This window comes from Primulina eburnea, chromosome 4 (genome assembly GCF_022965805.1).
Source record: "Primulina eburnea isolate SZY01 chromosome 4, ASM2296580v1, whole genome shotgun sequence".
Taxonomy (NCBI): Eukaryota; Viridiplantae; Streptophyta; class Magnoliopsida; order Lamiales; family Gesneriaceae; genus Primulina; species Primulina eburnea.
This window is the reverse complement of record NC_133104.1, coordinates 32,254,323-32,261,237: the sequence shown is the minus strand read 5'-3', so window position 1 is coordinate 32,261,237 and position 6,915 is coordinate 32,254,323. Positions and strand designations below refer to the sequence as shown.

The 6,915-nt window shown below is 37.2% G+C and overlaps 1 non-coding gene across 1 annotated transcript; it reads right to left on the bottom strand.

Annotated features, from left to right (window-relative positions):
- Positions 1–5,689: 5,689 nt before the first annotated feature.
- LOC140831238 (small nucleolar RNA R71) lies at positions 5,690–5,795 on the bottom strand. The gene has a single exon (XR_012117815.1). It is a non-coding gene; the product is annotated as a small nucleolar RNA R71 (small nucleolar RNA).
- Between the last annotated feature and the right edge of the window lie 1,120 nt (positions 5,796–6,915).

Sequence of the window (6,915 nt, the reverse complement as noted above, 5' to 3'; positions counted from 1 at the left end):
ATTTGTCTGGTGAACAAACATTCCACATTCTTTTTGTTCAATTTGTAAACCAAGACAATACTTGGTTTTTCCAAGATCGTTCATTTCAAATTCTTCTTCAAGTATGACACAACTTCTTGAATTTCCTTATTCGTTCCAATGATGTTTAAATCATCAACATATACAGCAATAATTACGCATCCGGATGTTGTTTTCTTAATGAAAACACAAGGGCATATTGAATTATTTACATATCCCTTTTTCATCAAGTGATCAATTAGTCGATTATACCACATTCGACCTGATTGCTTTAACCCATATAATGATCTTTGTAATTTCACAGAATAACATTCCCTGGGTTTTGAACTTTGTGCTTCAGGCATCTTAAATCCTTCAGGGATTTTATAAGTAAGCTGTAACCACATCTATAAGACGCATTTCTAAATTTTCAGATACCGCCAAGCTAATCAAATACCGAAACGTAATTGCATCCATCACAGGAGAATACGTTTCTTCATAATCAATTCCAGGCCTTTGAGAAAAACCTTGTGCAACAAGTCGAGCTTTATATTATACTATTTCATTTTTCTCATTTCGCTTTCGAATAAAAACCCATTTGTATCCAACAGGTTTTACACCTTCAGGTGTAAGGACTATATGTCCAAAAACATTACGTTTATTTAGCGAATCTAGTTCAACCTGGATGGCATCTTTCCATTTTATCCAATTCTGCCGATTTTTACATTCACCAAAAGATTTTGGTTCATGATCTTCGTTATCATTTATGATGTCGATTGCCACATTATAAGAAAATATATCATCAATTTCATCTATATCTTTTCGGTTCCATATTTTTCCAGTATTAATGTAATTGATAGAGATTTCACGATTCTCGTGAGTTTGTGGTTCTGACAGAACATTTTCATCATCATGTGTTTCTTCAGGAACACCATTCTCTATTTTGTGATCATCATGTGTTTCTTCATAAACATCATTCTTTATTTTGTGATCATCGTGTTTCTCTATGAATTTTCTTTTCGAGGATTTTTATCCTTGGAACCGACTGGCCTTCCACGCTTCAGGCGTTTAATGACATCATGAGTATCTTCCATTTGTTTCTTTGGAATTTCAATTCGAGCAGGGGCATTTGCAGCATGTATATATGATTTAGTTACCCCTTTTGTGTCTGCAAAAGTGTACAATTTGTTGTACATCTTTTTCACATTGTTTTGTTCTTGGATCCAGATGTAACAATGATGATACATACCATGTAATTTCCTTCTCGGTATGTTTCTGTTCTCCCCCTAACATTGGGAAGATTTCTTCATTAAAATGACAATCAGCAAAACGTGCTGTGAACACGTCGCCTGTCTGAGGTTCAAGATATCGAATGATTGATGGACTATCATAACCGATATAAATTCCAACCTTTCTTTGAGGTACCCATTTTCTTTTGTTGCGGTGGTGCAATAGGCACATACACCATACATCCAAAAATTCTCAAATGAGAAATGTCTGGTTCTTTACCAAATGCAAGCTGCAATGGGGAGTATTTATGATATGCACTTGGTCTGATGCGAATTAATGAAGCAGCATGTAAAATTGCATGTCCCCATATAGAAATAAGGAGCGTTTGTTTTCATAATCATTTGTCTAGCAATCATTTTCAGACGTTTAATCAATGATTCAGCCAATCCATTATGTGTATGTACATGAGCAACATGATGCTCAATAATGATTCCCATAGACATACAATAATCATTGAAAGTCTGGGAAGTAAATTCACCAGCATTATCAAGTCTAATTTTCTTGATTGTATAATCGGGAAATTGATTCCTCAATTTTATTATTTGAACAAGTAATCTTGCAAATGCAACATTTCGAGTTGACAATAAACATACATGTGACCATCTGCTGGAGGCATCAATCAATACCATAAAGTATCTGAATGGTCCACATGGTGGATGGATTGGTCCACAAATATCACCCTGAATACGTTCAAGAAACATTGGTGATTCAGTTTGGATTTTGACTGGTGATGGTCTTATAATAAGTTTTCCAAGAGAACATGCTTTACATTGAAACTTATTCTGAAAGATCTTCTGGTCTTTCAGTGGATGACCATGTGTATTTTCTATGATTCTTCGTATCATTGTTGAACCAGGATGTCCCAATCGGTCATGCCAATTTGTTAATATTGAAGAATTATCAACTACCATGTTTGATTCAATAGGACTTATATGTGTATAATGCAATCCAGTAGGGAGCATTGGTAGCTTTTCAATCACATATTTCTTTCCTGATTTATATGTGATAAGACACATATATTTCTCATCCCCTTCATTCATTGTTTGAGTATCATACCCATGGGAATATATATCATTAAAACTCAACAAATTTCTTTTCGATTGTGGTGAATATAAAGCATAATTGATCAAAAATTTTGTACCATTAGATAACAAAAATTGTGCTTTACCACATCCTTTAATCAATTCTACAGGACCTGATATTGTATTCATCGTTGTTTTTGTTGGTTTTAGTTCCAAGAAATATCTTTTATCTCGGAGGATAGTGTGCGTTGTACCACTATCGGGTATGCAAACTTCAGCTTTGCTCATAGCATTTTCCATATTTGAACTTCAAAAAAATATTCAATGAAATAAAATTACTGACAATACATATATAAATATAACACATATCATAATTGTACAATAAAACATTATTATATGAATACATGAAAAACAAATTATTGTACATTTATATTCTACCATTATATTGTTCATTTCAAGAGAAATCGTTGAGAAAATCTGCAGCATCAATATTGTTCATTTCTATCCCACCAACATATTGATCATTTCCAGAGAAATCATTCATAAAATCACCAGCATCAAAATGAGTTGAATCACTCAAACAGTCACTGCGTTCAGTGAAGTTGGTCTCCTTTTCTTTCTCCTTTAATGATTCTTTATAAAGTTTACAAAGGTGCTCAGGGGCTCGACAAACTTTGGACCAATGTCCTGGAGTACCACATCTGTAACAAGAACTTTCATATCTTTTTGAGTGATTCTCATTAACATTTGTATTCTCATGATGCCTTTTCTGTGGATGGTTTGGGACGCTCTTTTGAGATGAGTATAAAAATAACTATCTCTATTATTTTCAAAACCACGGCCGCGTCCACGACCACGACCAATTCCACGTCCACGTCCACGTCCACGACCTCGACCTCGATCTCGACCAAAACCTTGTCTTTGAAATTGATTTTGGTTTCCAGGTTTAAATTCATTTTTACTTACAACATTTACTTCTGGAAATGCTGTTGATCCAGTGGGTCGGGACTGATGATTTCTCATTAATAGCTCGTTGTTTTTTTCCGCCACAAGAAGACAGACGATGAGTTCAGAATATCTCGCGAATCCACGTACTCTATATTGTTGCTGTAGAGTAATATTTGATGCATGAAACGTGGAAAATGTTTTTTCAAGCATATCAGATTCTGTGACCTCATGTCCACAAAATTTTAATTGCGAGATTATTCTATACATCGCCGAATTGTAATCACTGACTTTTTTAAAGTCTTGGAATCTCAATGTATTCCATTCATCCCGGGCAGTTGGAAGTTGATATGTGTCGTTTTTACGTATTTTATCGCTTTATTCTGTGTGTGTTTTGCATTGTGCATCGTTTATTTCAGTCACATTCTGTTCATTTTAGAGTAAATATTTGCATTTTATCACATCTCACTCGGGCGTGATGAATTTGCAGGAAAAAGGGCCGGAAGAACCAAAATCGGAGCCAAGTGCCAAGTCAAGACAAAAAGGGCAGAGGAGTTGGCGCTCGGGCAGGTGAAATTGTACCGCCTGAGCGCGAGATGAAAACCCCAAAGGATTAAAGACAGAAAGGTCGGCGCTCGAGCGGTAGTTTTCTACCGCCCGAGCGCGAAGGCCGCTCTTCCAGGGAGATTTACAGAAGGTGTGGCGCTCGAGCAGTATTTTTCTACCGCCCGAGCGCCACCTATTTTTGGCAAGATTTCATGCTCGATTTCTTACCTTAGTTTAGGAGGGTGGCTATTATGGAAGGAGTTTTTGGCCGACTTTTGGGGACATTCAGAGAGATTCAGACTGAATTTTGCAGCCGTCATCAAGTTTAGAGAGCACTTTTGCGCTTGGATTGAAGATTTGAAGATTCCGAGCACCGTTCTTCGCAGATTTCGTCTCGCCTAGTATTTCTAATCTAGTTTCTTTCGTTTTAAACATTGTTGCATTTATTTTTACTATGAATTCTAGTAGCTAACTTTATTATTTGTTGGGATTAAAGGGGATCCTACCCCGAATGTTGGTTTCAATTAATTTATATTTCGGTTGTGCGTTATTCTTGATTTTACTACTGTTTTATCGTGTCATTAAAGAATAGCTAACTTTAACGACTGTTTTCATATCACGAGTGAGTTCGAGAGAATAACGAGTGATAGGATCGAGTAGTATAATTCGCGGATCTACAATTTACATAGATATATGAAATTGGATACGTGCCGATAGTCATAGTCCTAAGGGTCGAAAACTATGGGATTTCATAAGTCGAAATGCGATTCACTCTTGATAAATAATTAAAGAGATTTAATTACTTCATTGAGTAGAATTAGTTTGGCATAGCTCGAGAGAGTGTGTTCAATAGATTAGGAAATCCTGTCGGAAGCGTAGATCACGAACGAACGAATTAATTGATTAACGAGGGGTAGGTGAACCGAGATTCCCAACAAATCCATTTCTCATTGAATTTTACTCAACCATTTTAGACATTATATCTCATTACTTGATTTTGAATCTTTTTATTTGCATTTTTATTTGATTTTAGTAGGAATAAACCAATCAAATCACTTTTCGTTGCTAAATGTTAATAACTGAAAATAATAATTGTAAAACACAGTCTTCAGTGGAACGATACTCGTACTCACGTACACTAATATATAACTTGACATCGTGCACTTGTGATTTATTTTGAGCATACAAAATCATATTTTTATTGGGGATTTTACTGTGCAAGTTTTGCTCGATCAAGTATTTTGGCGCCGTTGCCGGGGATTGTTAATCTACGATTTTATTTTTAGTTATTTTCTTTAGCATTATTTTATTTCTTGTGAGATAACACTTCATATTTTATTACAGATATCTCTTCCAGTGCATGCCAAAGTCACTTGACGTGGAGCTTGAGTTTGATCCTGAAATTGAAAGAACCTTCCGCAGGAGAAGACAACAACAGAGGCTTAAAGAACTTATGGAGAGACACGAGCCAGAACGTGAGGAGGAACAGCGTGAGGAGAGACATATTGAGATGCCACGCCGCATACCAATGTTAGAGTATGCCCAGCCTTCTTTGGATGGTGCACGCCCTAGCATTGTGAGGCCTATTGTGCGGGCAAATTACTTTGAAATCAAGCCAGCTATAATCCAGATGATTCAGAACACAGTCCTATTCGGAGGAACTGCAGTAGATGACCCAAACACGCACATCGCGTATTTTCTTGAGATTTGCGATACTTTTAAATTCAATGGAGTTTCTGATGATGCTGTTAGGTTACGTTTATTTCCTTTCTCTTTACGTGATAAAGCTAAAGCATGGTTGAATTGTTTGCCTGTAGGTTCAATCACCACATTGGAGGACATGGCGAAAGCGTTTCTTATCAAATACTTTCCTCCATCAAAAACCATGAAGCTGCGGGCAGACATTACAACATTTGCTCAATTCGATCAAGAATCTCTATATGAGGCATGGGAGCGTTTCAAGGATCTACTACGAAGATGCCCACATCACGAGTTACCACTTGGGTTAGTCGTTCAAACATTTTATTATGGTTTGCTTACTCCTAACCGTACTATGATAGATGCGGCTGCTTGTGGAAACCTGTTGAGAAAGACCGCGGAGGAAGGATATGAATTGTTAGAGGAAATGGCTGCTAGCAGCTATCATCCTCAATCTGACAGGAACAACCAGCGGAGAAGTGCAGGAGTTCACCAGGTAACTGATTTTTCTTCTATTACTGCAAAACTTGACGCTTTAAACAGGAAAATAGTCGGCTTGAATGTGGGTGACACGGCTATGCGTCTTCAAGAGATATTCTGTGAAAAGTGTGGAGGAGAGCACTATGTGAAAGAATGACAAGATGGATGAAAATCTCGCCTTCCAAGCGCATCAGAGTCAGTTCAACTCTTACGTCACAGACCATTTATCTCACATTGACTCCATGATGCGCTATTTGCTTGTGCACGGGGGCGTTGACCCGTCGACCATTCCACCGACTCCGCTACCTCCTCCCCCATTCCAGTTCCAGTATGATTATTCTCAGCAGGGGGACGCTGCCGGAGTGCCACCACCCGAGCACGACGACGACGACGAGTTTTGATCAGGGGAGTTTACTGTTTCCCCTTTCTTTTTATTCTTTTTGCTTATTTTGTCGTTGCATTTGCATTCATGAGTTTTTTTTGTTTTTAGTGTTTGTTTCGTTTTGTGCACTGGGGGCATTGCACCACTCTGGTATGAGGGGGGTAGATATATTGTTTTGATTGTTTAGTTATTCGTTGCATTTATTTTGTTTAGTGTCGTTTATGGTGAGAAGACATAGTTTATGCGCCAATGATGAGGTTAGATTGTTAGTATACAAAAGTATTGATTGGGTCATTTCATGAACTGTACTCTTGATTGTTAAAGCATGAATTTTGGCTCAAGTTTGAACTTTTTAAGCACATATGTGGGGGGACTAGAAGTTTGTAGGAATAATGGTGAAATTTGAAAGTTTTGTGTGGTTAACTTGAAAGGCACCATTTATGAGTTGATTTAGCATGTAAACCCGTGAAAATAAGTCGCTAATTGGGACCTCGAATGAGAAAATTTGTTTTGCCTTGAACTTTACATTTACCTCCTTTCCAATGCACTGAATTA